This window comes from Camelus ferus, chromosome 7 (genome assembly GCF_009834535.1).
Source record: "Camelus ferus isolate YT-003-E chromosome 7, BCGSAC_Cfer_1.0, whole genome shotgun sequence".
NCBI classification, from domain to species: Eukaryota; Metazoa; Chordata; class Mammalia; order Artiodactyla; family Camelidae; genus Camelus; species Camelus ferus.
Genome location: NC_045702.1, coordinates 75871482 through 75895069, shown reverse-complemented (window position 1 = coordinate 75895069; position 23588 = coordinate 75871482). Strand labels below are relative to the sequence as shown.

Sequence of the window (23588 nt, the reverse complement as noted above, 5' to 3'; positions counted from 1 at the left end):
GAGACGTTAAAGTAAATGAAAAATCTTATGAGCAGGTTAAAAAAACTAAAAGATTTAGAACTGCCATCTATCCCCAGAGGTTTTTTTTTTTTCTTCCTTCTCTCATATGAGTCGTGCATGACTACAAACAGATGAATAGGGAAAAAAATGACAGGAAACTTGGAAGTATAAACTTCCAGACTTCTGGTAACAGTTTATAAGAGGGTTCAAGTACTCAGGCTTGTTTCTAAATTAAAAACAAAACAAAATCCCAGTTTGAGCCTAAAACATTTCATATTTGGTAAACTATTTAGGGGAAATTCCTTCAAATCTGCAGGCCAAGTCATTGCAGTTATTCTTACCCTCCAACCTTTCCATTTCATTTTGATTCGGCAGTTGTTAAAAAACTGAGTAGACAGCTGGGGTAGACCCAGGAGTGCTCTTTTCCAAGAACAAACCACATGTACATCGTAGACCAACAAGAAGAGTCTTTCTTCCAAGCTCAGGCCCTTGTCACTGCTGAGGAACATTCTCCTCCTTCCTGTCTCCCTCTGACTGTCATGTGCTGACCACGTGCCTCCCTGGACACCAGGTGATCACATTGCTGGGAGATGTGCTGAGCGCTGGAGTCACTGGTGGCCGTGACTGGTCGGGCAGGGCTCCGAGAGCCCACGAGGTCTCCCACGTCACAGCTTTTCCTCCCCTTCCTTCCTCTACTGGACATCTGCCCTGCAGTGACCTAGCTCGTTACTCTGCCCTTACGCCTCAATTTACCTCATTAGGACCGAAGACTTGCCCTTTAGCTGACATTCAGTGACTCTGTCTTGCTCTTTGCCAGCGATATGCCTTTCTATCCACCCTTCCACAGCCCCCACTGGCTGGGCCTCTGCTGGGAATAAGTCAAAGGCTCTAGAGTCGTGACTCCTCCAAGACTTTGGTCCATGATCTAAACACAGTCATTTTCCCTTGCTTACTTTGCTCCCTGAAGATACTGATAGTTGCCTGGACCAGATCCTAGCGTGCCTTATCTACTGAGCCCACCTGATTACCTTTTCCAGAGCCAGCCTTGCCGGCCAAGTCAGCGCCCTGCCTCCCTCCTCCCACCAGGTGATGCTGCTAATAACAGTAATTAATGATACTTCAAAAGGTTTGTCTCAGAAACTGTCTTAGGTGTTAATATACTTTATTTAATAATAACTACAACACTTAGAGAAACCAACACTAGGAGAGGTTAAATGACTTGTTTAAGGTCACCCTAAGAGTAAACAGCACAGCTGAAATTTGAACCTAGGTCTTTCTGATGCCAGGTATATTTCTGCTCCCAATTCCAACATGTGGGTTTTCCCCCACACCAAGCAATTGTCAGACACCAACTGGGTGTTTGTTCACTCAATTCAACTCCAGTCTGGCACTATCTGCAGATAGTGTGAAATCCCACAGGGTGAGGTCTTACAAGAATTTGTACCCTACCCCATGGCAGATGCCAATCACAAGTGTTACCTGTGACACCTGAACCCCAATGTTCATAGCAGCACTATTTATAATAGCCAAGACATAGAAACAGCCTAAATGTCCATCAATAGATGACTGGATAAAGAAGATGTGGTATATTTATACAATGGAATACTATTCAGCCATAAAAATGACAACATAACACCATTTGCAGCAACATGGATGTCCCTGGAGAATGTCATTCTAAGTGAAGTAAGCCAGAAAGAGAAAGAAAAATACCATATGAGATTATTCATATGTGGAATCTAAAAAAAAAAAAAGAACATAAATACAAAACAGAAACACTCAGACATAGAATACAAACTTGTGGTTGCCAAGGGGGAGGAGGGTGGGAAGGGACAGACTGGGTGTTCGAAATTTGTAGATACTGACAAGCATATGTAGAATAGATAAACAAGATTATACTGTACAGCACAGGGAAATATATACAAGATCTTGTGGTAGCTCACAGAGAAATAGAATGTGACAATGAATATATGTATGCTCACGTATAACTGAAAAATTGTGCTCTCCACTGGAAATTGACACAACATTGTAAAATGACTATAACTCAATTAACAAAAAGTAAAGAAACAAAAAACAAGTGTCACCTGTGCTTCTATCCAACGGGCTATAGATTGGAGGTTCCAACAACCCCTTCCTAGAGTTCCATTAATTTACTAGAGCGGCTCACAGAACTCAGAAAAACATTTTACTTACCAGATTAATAGTTTACGTTGTAACTCAGGAACAGCCAAATGAAAGAAACGCATAGGGCAAAGTATGGGGAAAGGACGCAGAGCTTCCATACCTTCTGTGAGCTGACACCTTCCTCCAGTCTCCACTGGTTCACCAATCTGGAAGCTCTAGGAACCCTGCCCTTTTAGGTCTTTCTAGGGGCATCTTAAGCACAATTGATTAAATCATTGGCCATTGGTGAAGGAGCTCAATCCCCAGCCCTTCTCCCCTCCCCTTAGGTCAGGGTGGGTACTGAAAATTCCAACCTTCTAGTCACATGGTTGGTTCTCCTGGCAACCAGCCTCCATCCTTTGGTGGAGTCCCAAAGGCACGTCATTGACATGACAAAAGGCACATTTATCACTGTCATCACTTAGAAAATTCCGAGGGTTTCTGGAGCAATATGCCAAGAACAGGGACAAAGACCAAATATCCACTTCTTATTATAAATCACAAGATCACACCAGGTAAATCCTCTTAACTGCAGGCCAAGGGTTCTCAGCACTCACTCCGCCTCTGCATGGTTCCCCTGCGCTGTACGTTTGCTGGGGGGAAGCACTCTGTGGGGCTGTGCAGAATCTCAGCTAAGCAGCCTCCCAGGATGCACTGGACACCACCACCCATTAGAACACTGATGACTCTGCTTCTGTTACTTCAGCTGGTTTCCCTCTCAGTGGACAGGGCTTGTTGGCCATGATCAAGCTTTACACCTGGGCCAGGCAGCCACGCACTTTCTGAGGCCTGCACAGGTTTCCCTGGGGGCTAGGAAGCTCTAAATCTCAGGGTTCTGGCCCAAGCCTTTAATTTTACTATTTAGAACTGAGGCCCAGAGAACTGAAGTAACATGTCCCATGTCACCAGCTAGTTAATGGCAGGGCCAGGACTGCAGTTTCACGGTGCCCAGGCCCCCCTGAGCTGGCTGGAAACAAGAAAGACCACGTTTTGCAGCAGGGCTTGTGATGGCAAGCTAGATTACTTGAACCTGCGACTTCTGCCTCTGCGGTTTTAATCTCTGCCATGGGGCAGCAAAGAGGCCTCTCTAAAAGGATGGTGATGTTACTTATTTATAAGAAGCACCAGTGTTCTGGAGGAATCACTGTGACCACCCACCTTTGCCAAGGATCAGGACTCTGTCTATTAACAGTCTGGAAGCCAGAAAGATGTTAGATGTATTCACATGTTGTGATCTAATTTACATCATAAGACAAAGGAAATTTCATGATAAGAGCAACTTTAGTTGAGCATTTACTACACATCAGAGACTGCTCTAAGTAAGCATTTTATATGTATTAATGTATTCAATCCAAAAAACAACCCTGTGAAGTAGATGCTTTATCATCCTCATTTTACAAGGAAATTGCACAGAGAGGTCAAGTCACTTGCCCAAGATCACACAGCTAGGAAGAGGCAGAACCAAGATCTGGATGAAACTGTCTACTTTGGGGGTCCAAAGTCCTAACCCCTGCACCAGATTGGCTTTCATGGGAAACAGGGAATGGATGTTTTTGAAACCTAGAAAGACAGAGGGATCAGAAATTTTCTGTTCAGGAAGAGCAAGGACTGGTTATCACAGATACCCACATTCCTAGGTTCAAGGCTTGCCTACCCACTGACAGGGGACCACATATGACCTTCAGAGCCTGCAATTAACTTTCTGGAGCCTTTCACTTTGCTCCAGGAAACTGTAACCCAGCCCCATGGGGTTTCTAGGCCCCTCTCAGCGTGCTCTATAGTCACTTCAATTCCTAGGGTAAAGTTCAAAGCAGATAAGTGCACAGAAACATAGAAATGGAACCAAATAAAGCTCCCAATAAAACAAAAGTCTGGTAACTTTTAAATCTTGTTGCATAACTCCTTGCTTGGGAAGAAATGCTCAAAAATCAACAAAAGGAGGAAAAAACAGGATGTTAAAAAGTTCTTTTGTTATGTTTTTAGAAGCTTACTGCCAGACTAAGACTATTTCTGCCAAAAATAACATACTTCCTCCCTACAACCTACACGATTGGGGTTCACTGGGAATTTTGTGGGTTTTTTTTTTTGGCGTGAAACTGTAAGTTCCCACCAAGTTCATTTTCAAAAAGAATGTCCCCAAAATGAACATACATCCAGAGAAGGAATCCCCTGGGTGGAAACAATGGTCCTACAGCCCCTACCATGAGTGATGTGTCCCAGAAAGCTTTGGCCTGGAGACTGGCATCTTTCATGGAGTCCCTTCAGTTGCTGCTCTTGTCCTTGGTGGTGGGCTGCTGGCCCTAAGTACCTAATCTAAAAGGCTAAATATAGTTACAGCAGGGCTTTTGCAACGACTGCGGGTCTCCTTTGGAAGGTATCTGTCCTACGGGCAGGGGGATGCAAAATGACACAAGACCACGAAGATGTGGGAAAGGGCCCAGGGCTGGGAGCCAAATGAAGCTGGGCTCAAATCCTGATTCACCACCTCCTAGTAGTGGGACCTCTCTGACCCTCCATTTCCTTATCTGTGAAATGAGAACAAAATACTCTCCTACAGGACTGTAGTGAGGGTTAAAGGAGACATCGTATGTATATTGCTCAGCAAGCATCCAGAAGTAGTAGCTTAAGCTCTTCCACTTGGGAGAAGACTGGATAGAGTACCTCACTGTCAACCAGGAACAGAAAGAGGGAAGAAGCAAGACTCTGAGGGAGCAGAGCGGGGAAGGGGAGACCGAAGGTCTAAGATGGAGAGGAAGAGGAGAGAGGAGAACCAGGGAGGAAGGACTTGCTCCCTTTTGTCTTCCAAGACATACTTGGTAGGGGCAGATACAAGATTCCAGGAGCAAAGAAAAAATATTTTGCACCATCCAGTAGCCAGGTTTTTCAACTACTTAAGCACTACTCTTCCGAATATTAAAAGCATAGCAAAGGGATCACGTTATTGCCACAGAGTGGTGGGATTTTGTTTGTTGTTGATGTTTTTGAAACATTAGTTATTTTTCCTCCCAGATTTTTTATTCCCCCTTCCCCTTGTCCTGTACCCCCATTTGAACAAATAAGCCATTCTTTGCTCATACCTGAGGCATGGGACTTGAGAGCAGAAAGCACAGAGTTTTGGAGTTTCAAAAGCCTGGGCCAGTGGTTCTCAAAGTGCAGTCTCCAGACCAGCAGCGTCAGCATCACCTGGGTCACCTGAGTACCTGTTAGAAAGGCAAATTCTTGGGCCTGCCTTAGACCTGAACCAGCAGTTCTGAGGATGAGGCCCAGCAGCCTGTCTTAACAAGACTTCCAAGTGATTTAGATGCAGCAGCGTTTGAAAACCATTGCTCTAGACCCTTGTGGACTGGAGAGGACCAATAGGCAGCAGATTTCGAAAACATGAGCAGTAGAAGCAAAGCCCCTGATGTTGGGTTAGGACGGTACTCCCCAGGCTGAGGGACGGGGGAGACAGATGGGAAGTGATGAGAGAGGTGCTGGGGCCGGGACTGAGTGCCTGCCTGCCTCTGAGTAAGCCCCATGCTTTGTGCCAATGATGTGTCTGGTGAGGACTTACGCTTGCCAGCAACCAGGCTTTTTCCACTGCCTGACCGGCAGGAGAAGTTGTTGGGTCTCTGTCCTCCCTGTTCCATATGGATAACCCCTCTTTGCAACATCCTGGAATGCTCCTCAGCCTTTGAGAAGGAAGGCGGGGCCCCGGACCTCTAGTGGCAAGGGTACAGGAGGGAGAGAGGCCTTGCACTTGATCTTGGGTGCGGCTGAACAGAACCAGCGCAAGATTGCCAGTGAGCCAGGGCAAGGATAACACCCCAGTTATAATCACTACTTATGTGGGATATCGACAGGCATTGAGTATCCATTCCTACCTCTTCCTGGGGTGCCAGAAGCTCTGTGTTTCAGAAGCTAGAAAGCTTACAACTACATCTCCCAGACTCCCGAGTAGTGGCGGATGTGCGACTCACTGATTGTGCGAGTTTCAGATGGCGGAAGTGAAACAGAGGCTGCTGGTCTTCTTTTCTGCGCCTGCTCAAGCTTCGAGTCGTTAGCATCAGGGGTGGTTCCTGACTCCAACTTCCACATTTTCAAGCATAGCAGCTGCAGTGTGTTCACGAGCTCAGCAGGTCCAGAGACAGCCCCCTGGTCCCCCATCATCCTAATTTGTGTGGAGGTTGGAGCTCCTGGGAGGTGGGGGGTCAGTTCTGTGGGTTCCAGAGAGTCATTCCAGAAAGCCCCAGCCCACACACCTGCTCCTTCAGTACTTCCAACTATTTTATAAGCACTGACTTCCCTGTGTTAACTTCTCTTGTGCTTAAAATCTAGTCTGGTTCATACCTCTTGCGCTATGGATATACTATTCCAAAAAAAAAAAAAAAAAAAGGGTGGTGGTGCTGCCTTCAAATTTAATAGGAGAATCAGGACATTTGTACAGAAATGCTCATGATTCCAGAAAACCGTGCCACATGCCAAAGGAGACAGTGCGTGTCTCAGAGCTCCGAGGCCAGAGTGCTCCCCATCCCAGCTTTGGTTAGGCTTTGTGACCAGGTGGGACTTGGAGGAACCCTCTTCAAAGACCAAGCAATGTGCTTTCAGGCTGATTTTCCTGTTTCGGTTGACCTTGGCCTTTGCCTTGCTCCTGCTTCCTCATTTCCTCCTCTGTGCCTTCTCTTATGTAACTTGCCCACGGAGATCCCCTCCTTTTCTCCTAAATATCAAACGCCTTTATCTTTCTATCTTTTTACCAGCGTGACTCACTACAGAGTATGTATGTGTCCCTAAGTTTCAAAGGAGTTTACAGTTGGGGGAGGGTATAGCTCAGTGGTAGAGTGCATGCTTAGCATGCATGAGGTCCTGGGTTCAATACCCAGTACCTCTACTAAAAACAAACAAACTTAATTACCCCCCCTTAAAAAAAAAAGTTTTCAGCAAGCCCGACCAAGCGGGTGTTATTTATATATGCCAGCATGTGAGTCCCTGCTGACAGCCAAGCATCACCCCATGTGCATGAGGACTCTCAAGAGTTGCTGTTTGTTGTGTGTTCCACTGTTTAAAGGCAGGTCAAGAAGCTGAACATGGAGATTTCTGTTGTTGCCCACACATAATGAGTATTTGATGAGTTTTGTCCACAAAGAGAGGAAATTCGAAGTGACCCTTTCCAAGCCTGGAGAGCCAAACCTGGACTGATCCTCTCCGTAAGAAGCTTTTCGACATGAAGACTCCGGCTTGACAGGCAGGATTTGCTTCAGTACTTCAGGGAATCCACGCTTCTCTGAGCTACACCAGCTGTGGGTGCAGCCTGGAAGTACGGGCTTCCAACCCTTCCTCTCTAGTTGGAGGCACCGTGAGTGTTTCTCACGTGACTGCTCACAATGTCACTGTGCTGAGACCTCAGCTCCTACTTGGGAAGCTCCTGTCCCTGGTTTGCTGTCTTCTAGTCTCCTCTTGGTGAGTCTGGAGCCATACATCTGTTCTGCTCCAAGTGTTACTCCTGAAGAGAGAGAAATGTGAGCCTGTATTGGTTAGGGTTTTCCAAAGAAACAGAACTAGTAGAACATGTATATATGGAGAAGGAGATTTGTTTTAAAGTACTGGCTCATTATGGAGGCTTGGCAAGTCCAAAATCTGATGGCAGAGGCCAAGAGCAGGCTGGAGACTCAGGAAACAGTTGTCGTTTGAACCCATGGGTTCTGCTAGCAAGCCAGGAACAGCCGATGTTGCAGGTCAAGTGGTAAGGCAATCCGTTGGCAGAATTCCCTCTTGCTCGGGAAAGGTCAGCCTTTTGTTTTGTTGAAGACTTCAACTGGTTGGATGAGGCCTACCCACATTATGGAGGGCCATCTACTTTATTCAAAGTTCACTGATTTAATGTCAGTCTCATCCAAAAACACCCTCACAGAAACATCCAGAATAATAGTGGACCAAATATTTGGGCACTGTGGCCCAGTCAAGTTGATGCATAAAATTAACCATCACAGACCCTTGTTACTAAGTGACAGGGGAGAAGTGTCTCTATTCTTGTGTTCCTCCTGCACCCTACCTCTGGTGCAGTCACTCCATCATAGGTCCCCTGGGGTCCTGACCTGGTATGGTTTCCTGTGGAGGTCACTGATAGGGGACAGGGTGAGGTGAAGAGGGGTGCTGAACTGGAAGTTAATTAGAGGGATGTTGGGTTCAATATCTGCTCTTCTCATGAATTCACAGCCTCTATGTCCACACCAAGTCAGAGAACTCTCTTTATCTTCAGGTTTCCTTCCACATGGGTCAGAGGAAGACATTTTCCCAGACTTCACCAACATTTTGGCTCTGGAGCCCAAGTTTAGCCAACCACCGTCTCCCTAAGGAGCCAAGTCTCCAGCTGGTCAGCCCCACCAGCCCCCAGGGCATGTCCAAAACTTCCTGAATCCACATATGTGGTTGAGTTGAGCCTTGGTGACATGAGTCATGTTTATTGTTGATAGAAAACAAAGGAAAGCTGTAACCAAGGCCTTACTGTGGTTTTTGACTTAACTGTTGCTCACTATCTATAGTAAGACTATAAAAAGGCCCCAAATAGAAACTGTATACATAGTAAGGGTAAATAGTATGAGAGACCAGACTCTTGTCCTTCAGTAACAGAAGGTGGTTTGTCTTCTTCACGGGAACAAATCTGTGTACACACCCTCCTCAATGCTGCCTGTGTATGTCCTGACTGTTTTATTGAGATATAATTCGCATTGCAAACTGTTCACCCACTTAAAATGTATGACTCAATGGTTTTTAGTATATTTACAGAATTGTGCAAACCTCACCACAAAGAATTTTGGAACATTTCATCACCCTCCCGAGAAACTCCATACCCATAAACAGCTACTCCGATTTCCCCTCAAACTCCCCAGACCCTAGGCAGCCACTAATCTCCTTTCTGTATCTATGGGTTTACTTTTTCTGGATGTTTCTTATAAGAAGAATCATATGATATGTGGCTCTGACTGATTTTTATAAAGGTTGAAAAGATCTTGCCATGACAACAAGATAGCCAGGCCAAGTATTCACTTCCCATGTTGCTCATCTTAATGTAGTAGATAAACAAGTATCCAAGCAGGAAGAGACTCAGAAATTCTGGGTTCCTAGCAGCACTAAGCAGACAGAAATCCTGGATTCCACGCAAATTTGACTTAGTCAAAAGGGTCTCAAGAGGTGTTTGGTGGACAAGGCACTTGTGATCAAATGAAGACCCCATTGAACAGTTCTGTCTGGCCGGCCAGGTGGCAGATTTCCTGGGGTCCAGCTGCATCCTTTAAGATGTCCTGCTTGGGAAATTAACTCGTTTACCACTTGGAATTCTCTTCCCAAGGGGGATTCGGTAAATATGAAACAGGCATTTTATTTTATTTCTATGTCCTGACTGAATAAGAGAGGGGTGCAGAGAGTATAAAATCAAATGTGCACAGTATCAGAGCTTGACTCCAGGACCAAAGATCCAGACCTTGCTGTCCTACAATGTTGTGCATTTGGCAGGTTACAAGTAGGAAGTGCTGAGAACTGAAGTCACTGCTTTGAAACAGTGAGAACAGCCAGCTATTTAAAACAAAGGAAAAACTCAGTAGCCAGCTCTCAAATCGCCTCTCTCTCTCTGGGCCCTTGGGTATGGTTTTCCTTTCTCAGAGTCTGAGAATTATAAAATGTTGCTTAAAAAGAAATATGAGTTCTTAAGCATTAGAGTTTAAGGATCCTTTGGCCAGTACACAAGGTGAATCAAGGACCTGTGTTCGTGACAAAGCTCCCTGTAGACTTCACAGCAGTAGAGGTTACAGAAGGCTGGCCCACGGAAAAAGGTACTGCCCGGATGAGCAAGCTTGAGCTTGAAGGGAAAGAATGAGTGAGTTTATATAACAGCAATGACTGAAGTGAGCAAGAAAGGGGAGGAGGGTGGAGAATGTTTCTGACGGCTGCTTGTTCCAAGTGCTGCCTGGAAGTCAAATCCTCTCAGCAAAGAACTCCAATGATGCCTAAGCTATGTGCAAAAGTTTCAGCCACAGAAGACCATGGCTGCTTCCTCTTTCCTGCCAATTTATACAAAGCTCAGGTGATTTCATAGGCCCCTGAGAAAATGCCAGATTGCCTCCCCTGATAACCCACACTTGGTCGGAGGAATGAAGAAAACAAATCACTCAGATTATCTAGTCAATTAAGCTGGCAGACTAACACATTCTAAAAAAGGAAAAACTTGGAACATGGTCATTACTGTATAAACTGCCTTAGACTATTTTTATAATCCCTCGTGATTTCTTATCTCTCCATCTGCATTTTAATCTTGAAGGTAGGGAATGTGTATTTTCCTTTTCTGCTGTCATTCACTGTGCCTTGCACACAGGGGACAGGGCACTCTACCATTTTTGGTTGGTGGTTTGAAGCCGGGAAGCCATGCATATGCAGGCAAGGATGAGATAAGGGGAAAGAAGCAAAATTTTTAACAAATTAAAAAAATCAGCTTGCAACTAATCAATAGTTAATTGTAGCATCTTAAAACCCATCCCAAGACCCAAAAGTGTTTTTAATCCCATGAAATGTTTTGCACATTTTAAAGTGAAGTAAAGCAAAGTCACAGTTTTATAAGGAATTTATATTCTAATAAATTATATATGTAACCCCTTGAAACAGTCTAGAAAATTTACATCTTCTTGGGTGGCCCTTGCAAAGGTGTTAAATAAATGTGAAAGATAAGGAAAGAAAATACTAAAGTCCTTTGTTGAAGAAGTGTTTTCTTATTCCGGAAAGGAAAAAAAAAACTTCATGCTGCAGATATAAGTTGGATTAACTTAGATGAGTACAAAATAGTGAATATGTTCAGAAGTGGGAGATTGGGTCAAGTAGAAGAATTAGCATCTACACAGGAGAGAAGTTTGGATGCCGGGATCCAGAGTGAGAAAGTTTGTCAGTAAACAGTTGAACTACAGAAGCAAAAGAAAAGCAAGACAAATCCAAAATCAAAGTTAGAAAGTAGAAGTTGGGGAAGCCTAAATGTCTGTCAACAGATGACTGGATAAAGAAGTTGTAGTATATTTATACAGTGGAATACCACTCAGCCATGAAAAAGAATGAACTAATGTCATTTGCAGCAACATGGATGACCTAGAGATTGTCATTCTAAGTGAACTAAGCCAGAAAGAGGAAAGAAAATACCACATGATATCATTTATATGTAGAATCTAAAAAAATGAACTTATTTACAAAACAGAAACAGACTCATAGACATAGAAAACAAACTTATGGTTACCAGAGGGGAAAAGGAGTGAGGAGGGATAAATTAGGAGTTTTGGATTTGCAGATACTAACTACTATATATAAAACAGATAAACAACAAGGATCTACTGTATAGCACAGGGAACTATGTTAAATATCTTGTAATAGCCTATAATGAAAAAGAATATGAAAAGGAATATATATGTATAACCGAATCACTATGCTGTATACCAGAAACTAACACAACACTGTAAATAGACTATACTTCAATTAAAAAAAATAAGAAAGTAGAAATTGGGGGATGGAAATACTGACCTTATGAAATTTAATGTTTAAGTTGCCCCTCCCCCAGGTGTGGCCACTCCCTAATGGACTGACCCTTTCTCAGCCAGTGGTTCTCACCCAAATGCTCAAGACAGTGACCAGGAAGCTATTTTAAAAAGTCAGATTCCAGGACCCAGCTCAGACCTGTTGAATTTGGGGTAAGGTTTCTGATAATGAATATTTTTTAAAAGCTCAACAGGTGATTCTGATACAGTTGGCTTGTGGACCTTACCTTGAAAATACACTGAAGTAGACCTTTGCTATGGACTGATTGTGTCCCCCTGAAATTCCCATGTTGAAGCCCTAACCCCCATGTGATGGTATCTGTAGATGGGGCCTGTAGGAGGCAATTAGTTTTAGGTGAAAGCATGAGACTAGGGCCCTCATGATGGGGTTAGAGACGAGACACCCAGGCACTCAGTCTCTTCCCATGTGGGGACACAGCCAGAAGGCTGCTATTTTCAAGCGAGGAAGGGAGGGTCAGCAGGAACTGAATCTGCTGACACCTTGATCTCGGGCTTCCAGCCTCCACTCCAGTGAGAAATAAATGTCTGTTGTTTAAGCCGTCCTGTCAATGCCATCTTGCTGCGGCAGCTCAAGCTGATGAGGACAAGCCTGAAGTGGATGCAGGAAGCTGGCCAGCCTCTATAATGCTGGGAAAGCTGCAGTCATATCATAACACTTGGAGTGTTTCAAATAGTTTGAGGTCATGTTTCCTACACACAACCGAACCTAATTATGCTACACCCTGGGAGGCTCGAGTGTAAATGCTGAGTAAAGCATTGAAGTCATAGTGGGGTGGTGGGAATGGATTCTGCAAAGACAAACTCTTTGTTGAAACTTCGTCCTAGATGGACAGCCTATTCCTTTTTGCAGCTCTTAGCATGTTTTTTTCTCCTTGTACTTCATTTGTACACATGCTTTCTTTGCCACTAGACCACGAGCTTCAAGGAGGCAGTACCATGACTCATCTATTTCCGTACCCTCAGAGTTTAGCTTAGTGCCCGGCCGACACACAGTAAGTGCTCAATTCACGTTGAATGAAATGCTTGTTAAGTGAATTATACCTTCAAATATTTGAAGGATAAAGTTTTCTGCTCAAAAACAAACAAAACTAACAGCAACAACAACCCCCTTTTATTATGGACATTTTCAAACACAAAATTAGAGGAAACAGTAAAATGAACTCCTGTGCACTCATCACTCTGCTTGAAAAATGATCAATCCATGACCAATCACATTTTACCTATATCCCTCCACTCCATTTCCCCCAACTTCCACAACACACATGATTATTTTGGCAAAAAAAACCCTCCAAAACAGAGGGGGTGTATAGCTCAGTGGTAGAGTGCATGCTTAGCATGCACAAGGTCCGGGGTTTGATCCCCAGTACCTCCTCTAAAAATAAATAAGTAAATGAATGAATATGTAAATAAACCTACTGATCTCTGCCCCCCCAAAAGAGAAATAAAACCCCCCCAAAACAAAACCACACACATTACCTCATTTCATTCACATTCTTTAGCTTCTATCCCTTTATGATAAAGACCCTTAAAACAAAAGAAAACAAATACAACATAACCATAGTAACATTCTCAAGCTTGAAAAGCTTAACCATAATTTTAATACCATCAATTATCCAGTCAGTATTCAAATGCTCACAATTGTATCACGAATAATGTTTTGGTTTTGGTCTGCCTGAATCAGGACCCAAAGCCCACATGTTGAGTTTGCATGGTTGGTGTATCATGGTTTTTAACCTACAAATTCCCCTTTTTTTTTCTCTTCTTGCTATTTTTTGTTGTTGTTGAAAAAGCCAGACTGTTTGTCCTGCATGTATCCCCACATTCTGGACTTTTCTGACTGTATTTCTGTGGCATTATGCTCCCCTAACATGTTCCTTAATCTTGCAAACTGGTGGGCAGAATTATATTGACAGCTTGAAAAGACTCAGCCCTCCCCGACCAGTTGCTTTTTTGGTAGGGGGAGGGGACAAAAATGCTTCTGTTTTGGCTACTATTGTTGCATAGCAAATTACCCCTTAACTCAGAAGCTTAAATAACTTTTTAATTTTGCTTATGATTTTATGGGTCAGGAATTTGGGGTGGAAAACAGGTATGGCTTATCTCTGCTTCATGGTGTCTGGGGCTTTAGCTGGGGCTAAAACTCAAACTAGACACACACTCCCACACCAATATTACTACTGCAACATGGAATACAGTCTTACATTTCTTTACATTTTGTTAGGGGCAGAACTGTGTCCCTCCAAATTAATATGTTGAAGTACCTCAGAATGGGACTGTATTTGGAGATAGGGTCTTCAAAGGGGTAATTAAGTGAGTGAGGTCATTAGGGTGGGTCCTAATCCTAATGGTTGGTGTGGTGATAAGAAGAGCGGATTAAGACAGAGCCATGCACAGAAGACCTTGTGAAGACCCAGGAAGAAGACAGCCATCTATCTACACACCAAGGAGAGGAACCTCAGAAGAAACCAGCCATGCCAACTCCTTGATCTGGGACTTCCAGCTTCCAGAATTGTAAGCAAATAAATTTCTGTTGTATAAACTAGCCAGCCTGTGGTACTTGGTTACAGCAGCCCTAGCAAACTAATACACAGTTCTTTTTCTTTTCAAGATATATCATTAGCTGGGGGGAGGGTAAAGCTCAGTGGTAGAGCGCATGCTTAGCATGCACGAGATCCTGGGTTCAATCCTCAGTACCTCTATCAAAAAAAAAAAAAAAAAGGAAAAGGATATATCATAGTAGGGACAGAGTCAGTTTACTGTACAATAAAGTTATTAGAAATCATTCTTTTCTGTATAGTTGGTGCTAATTCAATAGATTCAAATGACTAATAAATCAATTAGATTTATTTGTTTCACGTGCTCTCAAACTTTAGGAATATCTTTTTTAACCCATCTTTATTAAATTTTGTTTTACAATTATTTAAAACATAGAGATGGTTCAAGTCAAATCTACAAAATAAAGTACATTGAGAGAAGTCAAGTCTCAAGTCTATTTCTCCCCTCTTCACTCTATGCCCCCTCTCCTTACAGATAAGCAGTTCTACTAGTGTTTGGTTTATATTTCCCTTTAAAAAAGGCAAATACACATAAGGAGTTGTATTTCCCCTTCTGAGATAACAGTAGCATATTCTACACACTGCTGTGAATCTTGCTTTTTTTCACTTAATAATATACTCCAGAGATCATGTTAATACACAGACTCGCTTATCCTTTTTACCTGCACAATATTCCACTGTGTAGATGTCCCTTACAGATGGCTATCTGTGCTGTTTCCAGTCTTTTGCTATTATATAAAGTGTACTTGTAGCTTCTTTGAGTGTCTGAGATTTTAGGATAAAATCTGATTAAACCTGACACCACCCTACATCTATCCCTGCCTCAGAATGGGCTACTGCTATAGTGTAGCCTGATGGTTAAAATTCCATCTGTCACTCTTTCTTATCTCCTTTTGCACAGGAAATCTTTAACATGAATATCTCAAGCTCCTATGTTCAAAATAACACCCATTGGGCTTTTGAAGAAAAAACCCAGCAATCTACAGTTCTGTGGGTTACTTATTATTCAGCAACCTAGTCCTCCCCCTCTCCCTGCCCCCTCCCCTCAGCAAGGCCAATATCAGGGATTGTACAAATGCTTCCGGTTCAGCATTTTTTAGACCTAGATGAGGCGTCAGAGCACATCTCAGGCACCATCTCTTGATCACTGATGTGGAGAGCAACCTGCCGGTTCACCTACTTATTCAGCAAATATTTAGTAAATTTGTGCTCTATGTGAGACGCCATGCTAGGTGCTAAAGACAAAGCAGTGAATATGACAATTTCAGAGTCTATCCTGGAGCTCAGACAGTGGCCCTTAGATTCTGTGACTGGCTCAAGCCATTTGGGTCCATTCATAAAACAGCACTTAGTTATCCTTTCCCAAAGAGCTCACAGCTTCAAGAATGTCATCATCTTCCCAAGCTAAACACCAGACTGAGAGTTTCTCCTTCGTGAATAGAAAGTGATGGGAAAAGGCCCAAAGAGTTTGGCAGTGCTTCCAGGGCTACACTCTCAGGTGTCCAGACGGTAGATCCAATGGAAGCAACTGCTCTAATTAGAGTGGATAGTAGCCAGCCTTCCTCTTACATGCCTCTTCCAAATCAATCATGTCTCAGCCTTAATTTTGCATTTATTTTGCTCAGAAATCCTAGGTTCTTTTTGTTTGTTTGTTTTGTTTTATGAGGGGGAGGTAATTGGGTTTATTTATTTATATTTGGAAGAGGTACTGGGGATTGAACCCAGGACCTCGTGCATGCTAAGTATGCACTCTACCACTGAGCTACAGCCTCCCCCCACCCTAGGTTCTATTTATAATGACAATAGTCACCATTCATTGAATATTTACTATGTTCCAGGCATCAGGCTAAGTTTTTTCCACTTAAATCATGTACTTCCCCTAGTTATAGGGTAGTTACTATTATTATTATAGAGGAGGACACTGAAACTCAGGGACATTAAGTACCATGCCTGAGGTCCCACATCTAAGGGCAGACCCAATTAGAGAAGCCACACTGGTGAAGGTGAGGCAGTCTCTGGTATGACTAATAGGCTACAGCCAGAATAAGAACAGTAACAGCTAACTTTCATTGAGCACTTACAATTGTACCAAGTACTAAGTGTTTACACATATTCATTAGGGTGGAAAAAAATTTCTTCCTCACCCTTGACGTTTCCTTCCGCATGGAGGAAGCTCTTCTGGTGTAAGATTTCTGACCTCTCCCTTTTTCTCCACTCACTCCTCCCAGGGAGTGGGGAGGGACAGGAGGCTGGGAGGAGGAGGAAGCAGCTTCTCAGTAGTGAGTCTGGGGGTAGGAGCCCCGAATGCAGAGCTCAGCCTCTCTCTTGTTTCTCTCGGCAGCAGGCCTCCTCCAGAGTTGCTGTTGGCTCTCTTCTCCCATGATGTGTGGTTTACAGGGACACTCCCAGCTGGGAGGCCTGTCCTAGCCTGTGCAGGTACCCTGCTTAATTCTGGATTCACTTATCCACACATATAAACCACTGACTCCAGCATAAAACCTTTCAGTGATGAAGTTGATATTTTGATCCCATTTGCCTGATTTCATCAGGTCCATCCCTTAATTACCCAGAGCTTTGTAAGGGATTAGGGGTGTCCTTTATTATATCCTCTTGAATTCCAAAACTGTTAATGCCCCAAATTTATTAATCCTAATAAGGCTTCCCTTAGAAACAGACTCTTCTCTTAGATGAGGAAACAAAGCAGTCCTCATTTGGCCTCTCCTTTGAAAGATAAATATCTGATCTTCATTCAGGATCAAATGCCATGAAAGCAGGTGAGAGAGTTTGCAAACTGTCAAAGCTGTGCAAACCTAAGGCCATAAGGACGGTGGTGCTGGCCCTGACTCTGGCAGTGGGACCCTGATCAAGTACTTTCCTGCTTCTGGTTCCTTTATCAGCAATGCGAGGGGTCAGAACTGTCGCAGCTCGTTCCTGCTCTAACGTTCTGAGACTGTGAGTCAGTGGTGACTGACCATTGACTGTTTCCCCTGGCTTCCTCTGCGTCACTGAGGACTTCTGGATGCTGACTTTTCCCTTGATGGAGCTAGGCCCGGTCTCTGGGGACACAAAATGCTTGAAACTCCCCCTAGTTTAATGGGCTCTGCCTTCTGAGGTTTGCTGCTTCGGTGCCTTTGGTTGCGCAGCAACATAACACGCCCACACTTCCGGTTCTGCGAGCGTGCTCTGCTGTCAGGCTGCGGTTGCAGGGGCTCTCCCAGGCCTGGCAGCCCCGCTGCATTTCCTGGTTTCCTCACAAGGGCCAGATGACAGCGAAAGAAACCCCCTAGTCATTCCTGGGGAGTTGTGGGGGGCTGAAGTGAAAATACGCAGATACTTTCCAAGAAAAAGTGCACGTCTCCATCAGGCCAGCATTAGGAAGAAAAATGTCAAGAGATCCAGGCTTCCTACTAAGAGCCTGATTCAGAACCGTGAGTTCTGCCTAACTCTTGCAAAAGTCTGTCCTTTGATTGGCATCGTGAAATCTAGTTGACTCACCCGGTTATGGGGTTGATGGAGACCTTGTGGCAGGTCTGCATTGTAAGTTTCATCTGATTCTGAAACTCCGTGGTTTAACACCGGAACAAAGTAAAATAGCAGAGAACAGGAAGTGGAAAAAAACATTTTGCATAGTGGAAACTACCTTTCGTTCACCTGCATTCTTCCAAAACAGCAGTCAAATTAGCCCAGATTTCCTCTCTTCTAGGGGGCATCCCCACGTGGTGCCTCCCGCCAGTGGACTTTTTCGATGAATCTGATGCCCCAGTTCTTCAGAAGAGAGTTCTAAAGGCATCATTAGGGGAACCTGAGGGTCTGTCTTCCCTGCTTCTGTAATGAGATAACTCACTCTCTTTAGTATTTTTTGAAAAAAGAAACTGCAGTGGGGTCAGGACATAAGAACAGAGCCAGGGCCAAGTTCTGAACCAGCAAAGGGAAATCTTTACATGCTGTAAAGTGCCTGGACAGCTCCTCCAGAGGGAGGAACAGAGATGTATGTTTGCTTTGGCCAAGGGGGTCAGAGAGATAAGAAAAGTACAGGTTTTGAAAGTGCAGAGGGGTGGAGAGGTCAGTGTGTACCAGAGGGAAAAGGACAGGCAGCCAGCATAAGAAAGGCTCCTCGTCCTCCTGACCCTTGCCCTCCCTCCCGCCACCAGCAGACACCTCCTCACTCAGGCAGGGAGGGTGGCTTCGTCCTTGGTGGCACTGTTCCCAGAATGAAAAATGCGGGTGTTGGCAACCATATCAAAGGCCTGGGATTGTTCGGAAACCTCTACACCTCTGATCACCAGACCGCAGAGCGCCAGGGCCATTCAAGCCTGTGGAAACTCTGGAACAATAGACTTGGCCCCCTGCCTATCTGTTTACATGGCTTTCTGAAAGAGGTAAAAGGGCCCCAGACCAATCACCATCCCACCAACTTCCTTCAAGCAGGTTCTCACGAGTTGAAGTCTGAGCTAAGGCCAGCAGCAGTGAGAGCCAGGAGCTGAGGATAGCAATGGCCACTCCACACAGACAGAAACTGAGGTGCTCCCCTCAGTGCACAATTTAAGGGGGCGCCAAAAAACTCCGCAATCAAGATAAATAATATTTTAACGTAATCTTTAATATTTTTTTGGTATTTTGTTCATCATGGGTTATTTTGCATTAGTTTTAATTTTTAAAAAAAGATTAAATCAAAATATTGTTTATCTTAATTACCGAGTTTTTTGGTGCCCCCTTAAATTTTACACCAGAGGCGAATGCTCAGCTAGACACTGCTCAGCTGAGAAATGATGGTGTTCACAGTCAGAGCTAGGAGACCTAGAAAAGCCCCATGGTGACGATTAGTCAGGAGGGGAGGGCCCTTCTGAAGGTGTGGGAAGTATGGCCCAGATAACCCAGGCCTAGATACTGAAGTTGGGCGGAGACATTAGAAAAGCCAGCCTTGTCACAGAGAATTCTGCCGGGACCACAGCTGAAGAGTGCCTCCAAAAGCCCCATCCAGCCCACCTGAAGCCCAGGGAGCAGTAGGCTGTTGCCTACTTGGTAAAATGTGAGAAGGATTGTAAAGGCTCCTTTTCCTTGAGGTCACAGTGGGTATGCCATTAGTAGAGTGGTCAGTCTTTTGGCTCTTAAAGTCTTGGTTTTAAAGAACCTGCCATTATAATATAACTATCTCCGTGGGAAATGATTATTGGCAGAGATGGACTTATTCATTGTTCATTCAACAAACATTTACTAAGCACCACACACCAGACGAGAGTAGAGGTTACCCTGCCCAGTCTAATGGGAGTGACAGCAAGAAACGTCAACTCAGTGTACCAAGGTCAGGGTGGAGGCCAGGGCAGGATGGTGGAAGGGCCCCGCATTCAATTCAGATCTCCTCCATCTGCCACTGCAGTATGTAAGGAAGAGCAGGACTCGGGAAATGCTCCTGCCTGGGGTTACAGAATGGATGGAGAGAGCTCTCAAAGCACCCTTCACACGTGTCTCAGATCTGCCTGGGCTTTGTAGGACTAGCTGAGGCAGCCAGCAATTGGCTTCGATTCGTGGAAGTCTTGCCACACAACCCCAGAGGGGGCCATTCTCATCGAAGATAATGGCACTGGGCAGGATTGGGAGGGTTCCGTCCTGAAACAGCAAAGATACTCTCTGAGAGGAGGGTGAGTTTGCCTCTGGAGGTGTGTGGCTCTACATCTGCACAAGGAATCCCAGGGGAGAAAAGGAGCTGCCTCTCAGATCTCTGCCCTGGGGCTGACCTGACATTGTGAGTTTGTTTGCTCTGTGGCCCTGGCCCTGCTCCTCCCGTGAGAAAGGGGCTGTGACCCTACTTAGGCAGCCTTCCTGGAGGGGGAGAAGCCACTCCACTTGTGCTCTCTTTGATGTACTTCCCTGGGGAGGTGGTCCAGGAGCTAATCATTGACTGAGCAGCCTGGGAAATGACAGGAGAGTGGAGGACAGGACTGTTTCAGGTTCTGAAACATCTCTCTCTCTCTTTTTAAACAACTAACCAACAAACACCTAGGCACCACTTCCATATTCATCATTCTGTTTTCTTCTTTATAACGTCCCTGTGATGAGAGGGTCTATGATTTCCATTTTCCAGCTGAGGAAACTGAGTCCTGAGAGGTGACATAACTTCCGGATAAGACACTCAGTAAATGGAAAAGTTGGGATTGAACATTATTTCTGCACCTCTTTCCCAGTGTCACTTTGGTCCTGTGACCCCAAATGCTCCTGTGCCTCAGGCCAGATGCCTGGAGTCATCCTTTCCCCTCCTCACACACAACCCTGGCATGTATTTCTGCCTAAGAATGCATCTGCACCTGCTCACTTTTCTTCGTCTCCCTGCCACTGCCCTAGGCCATGCCATCCCCATCGCTCACCTCCTTACAGATCTCTCTGCTGCCATTCTTGTGCTCCCTTGTTTCTTTTTTTCTTTTCTTTCTTTCTTTTTTTCCTTCTTACTGGCTGTGTGTCTTTGGACAAGTTTCTTAACCTCTCAGAGCTTGAGTGTTATCTCTGTAAAACAGAAATGAGAATAGCATAACTCTACCGGGCTGTGCTAAGGATTTGGCACGATGCTGTGTTTAAAGCAGTTCCTTCCAAGAGAAATATAAATGCGAGACTTATGTGTAATTTATGAACTTTTCTAGTCATCATATTATAAAAAAAGAAAAGGCAAATTAGCACTACTTAAAAAAAGAAAAGGATAATTAGCTTACCTCAGTTTGGAGGACTAGCCACACATCAAGTGTCCAGTAAGCACATGTGGCCAGTGGCTCCCGTACTGGGCAGCACAGGCTTAGGGTGCTCACAGGAAGGGCCTGGTGCCTAAGTGTAGGCTCCACAGTACTGTGCTTGCTGCGTCTAGTGGCATAGCTGTTCCACGGCCCTGGGCCCCAGGCACATCCTCCCCAACTCCTTGCCTCTGCTCTTACTTTTCCCTGCCTACTGCCCTCACTGTGGGAGGTTATGGGACTGACTCTAGGGGGGACAGAAACTCTGGCATGTTTCCTGCCAGCAGCCAACGTGAGACCCATCACGCCTTAGTTTTCCTGTCTGCTAATGGGGAGTCCTTCCACTTAGCTAACTTAATTATACCCAATTAAGCCTAATGCAGTTAGCATGTCTGGTGGGGCTCCCCAGGGGTGGAAGGGCATGTTTGGGGTAAGGAGGGTTCAGGAAATGCCCCTTTGAGTCAGGAGTAGAGGCCCTGCCACATCCACCGCCCCCTGCTGAGGAGGAGGGAGGCACCAGGAACCTCAGTGGAAGGTGGTAATTAGGGAGGAGTTTCCAGGGCAGAGTTCCCAGTCTCTGCAGAGCTTATGAAGTCCTTGCATTTCTTTTCTTTTAAAAAGAGTGTGGCTGGAAGCATCTGGAGCCTGGAAGGAGGGTCTGTCCTCCAGTGGGGTTTCCTGCCCCCATTCCTACCACCACCTGCCCCTGCCCAAATATAAAAGTAGAACACTCTCTTCAAAGGGCTGTGTGAGGCAGGCCGAGCGCTAGCCCTCGCCTGCTGGCACAGGCTACTTAGTGTTGGGGGCCACCGCCTTCCTGCCCAGGGCATCTCCAGGACTGGCTCTGCCCTCCTTATGTTTCTCAGGAATCCAGCTGTGTACATTTGCCAGGGCTGCCTCAACAAAGCACCACTAACTGGGTGGTTTATCAGGACAGAAATTTATAGGCACACCGTCTGGAGCCTAGAAGTTGGAAATCAAGGTGCAGGTGGGCAGGACTGGTTTCCTCTAAGAGCTGTGAGGGAAGGAGCTATTCCAGGCCTCTCTCCTAGCTTCCAGTAGCCTCCCAAGTTCCTTGACTTATGGATGACGTCCTTTCTGTGTCTTTACATCATTTTTGCTCTACATTTGTGTCTCTGGGTCCACATGTCCCCTTTTTATGAGACCCTCAGTCAAATCGGATTAGGATCCACCCTAATAACCTCATTTAACTTGTCTACCTTGGTAAAGTGTCTATACCAAATAAAGTCACTTTCTGAGGTCCTTGGGGTTAGGATATAAACACGTGAATTTTGAGGGGACACAATTCAAACTATAAAACCAGCCTAAGCTCCTTTGGCAAGTGTTGGCCTCTCTTCTCATGCCTGGGAACCCAGGGGGTGGGTGAGCCTCCGAGCCAGGTCTTCAACCCAACAGAGCTGCCAAGGTAATTACCCGTAGTTACCAAACCAGCTCACATAAACTCAGAACTTCCTGGGGCTGCAGGCAATACAATGACCAACAAAACTCAGCCCCTGCCCTTTACGAAATGTACAGGAGAGATAAGATGTTAACCAGATAATAAAATACAGGGCAGTGAAAGGTACAGAGAATAAAGCCATAGAAGAGGAAGTACCTTCCTGTGATTCAGAGATAAATGAAAGGTTCATGTAGATTCGCTTTGAAGAGTCATTCTGATCCCACTGATTCCAAAGGTGTTCCAGGGGTAGAATTCCAGGGAAAGGTGGACATTCCAGGGAAGAATGGATTGCCTGGAAGTGGCTGGAAGCAGCTGGGGCCGGACAGGCTGGGAGAGCAGGACAGAGCCTAATGGTGGTGAGCTTTTCCTGCCAGGCCATGGGGCCAATGGAAAGCTTTGCAGCAGGACAACATAATGCAAATCACTAACTAGGGACACAAATCTGGTTGGTTGCAAGGGCCAGGAGGAGTCCAGATGGTGGAGTGGGGAAGGTGAAGACTTGCAGGAGGCTGGGGAAAGGCCTGAGTTAGGGCAGTTGCTATGGAAATGCAAAGGAAGGGACGGGATTGTGGAAGTGGGGAAACGGGAAGGAGGAGCCACAGGACTTGACACTTAGGTGTGGCAGAAAAAGAAAGAGAAGACCAAGATGGCTTCAGCTTTTCAAGTCTGGGCAATTTGGAGAGGGCAGGTACCACCAAGAGCAGGAAACAGGGACGTCAGGGTGTGGCTGTTCTGTTCTATCCAGACACTCCCTGCCAGAGGGGAGAGGCTCCCCTTCCTCCCACCTCCGTTTAATTGCCAAAAGCAGGAGTGGCCTCCCCTAACCCCTGCCTCATTTCTTTTTTCCTCAGAAGCTGCATCTTAATCATTTAAAGGTACTCTGTTGTCTCAAGGGTGCACTTGATGTCATAATGAGGAAATGAGAAAAGGGAGAGACCTTAAAGCAATTTCCAAGAGACTAGGACAGATACTAACTAATATATATAAAATAGATAAACAACAAGCGTATACTGCAAAGCACAGGGAACCATACTCAATATCTTGTAGTAACCTATGGGGAAGAAGACTATGAGAACAGATGTACGTATGTTCCTATGTGACTGAAGTATTGTGCTGTGCACCAGAAATTGAC

General features: G+C 45.1%; 1 protein-coding gene across 1 annotated transcript in view; it reads right to left on the bottom strand.

Moving 5' to 3' along the window:
• Positions 1-23588, bottom strand: part of LHFPL3 (LHFPL tetraspan subfamily member 3) — a 629939-nt gene that overhangs the window by 69897 nt on the left and 536454 nt on the right. The window contains exons 6-8 of the mRNA XM_032484193.1: positions 20644-20779; positions 6024-7642; positions 5238-5360 (exon numbers count right to left, since the gene is read on the bottom strand). The gene's annotated coding sequence lies outside the window, so the exon portion shown is untranslated. The remainder of the gene's footprint in view (positions 1-5237; positions 5361-6023; positions 7643-20643; positions 20780-23588) is intronic.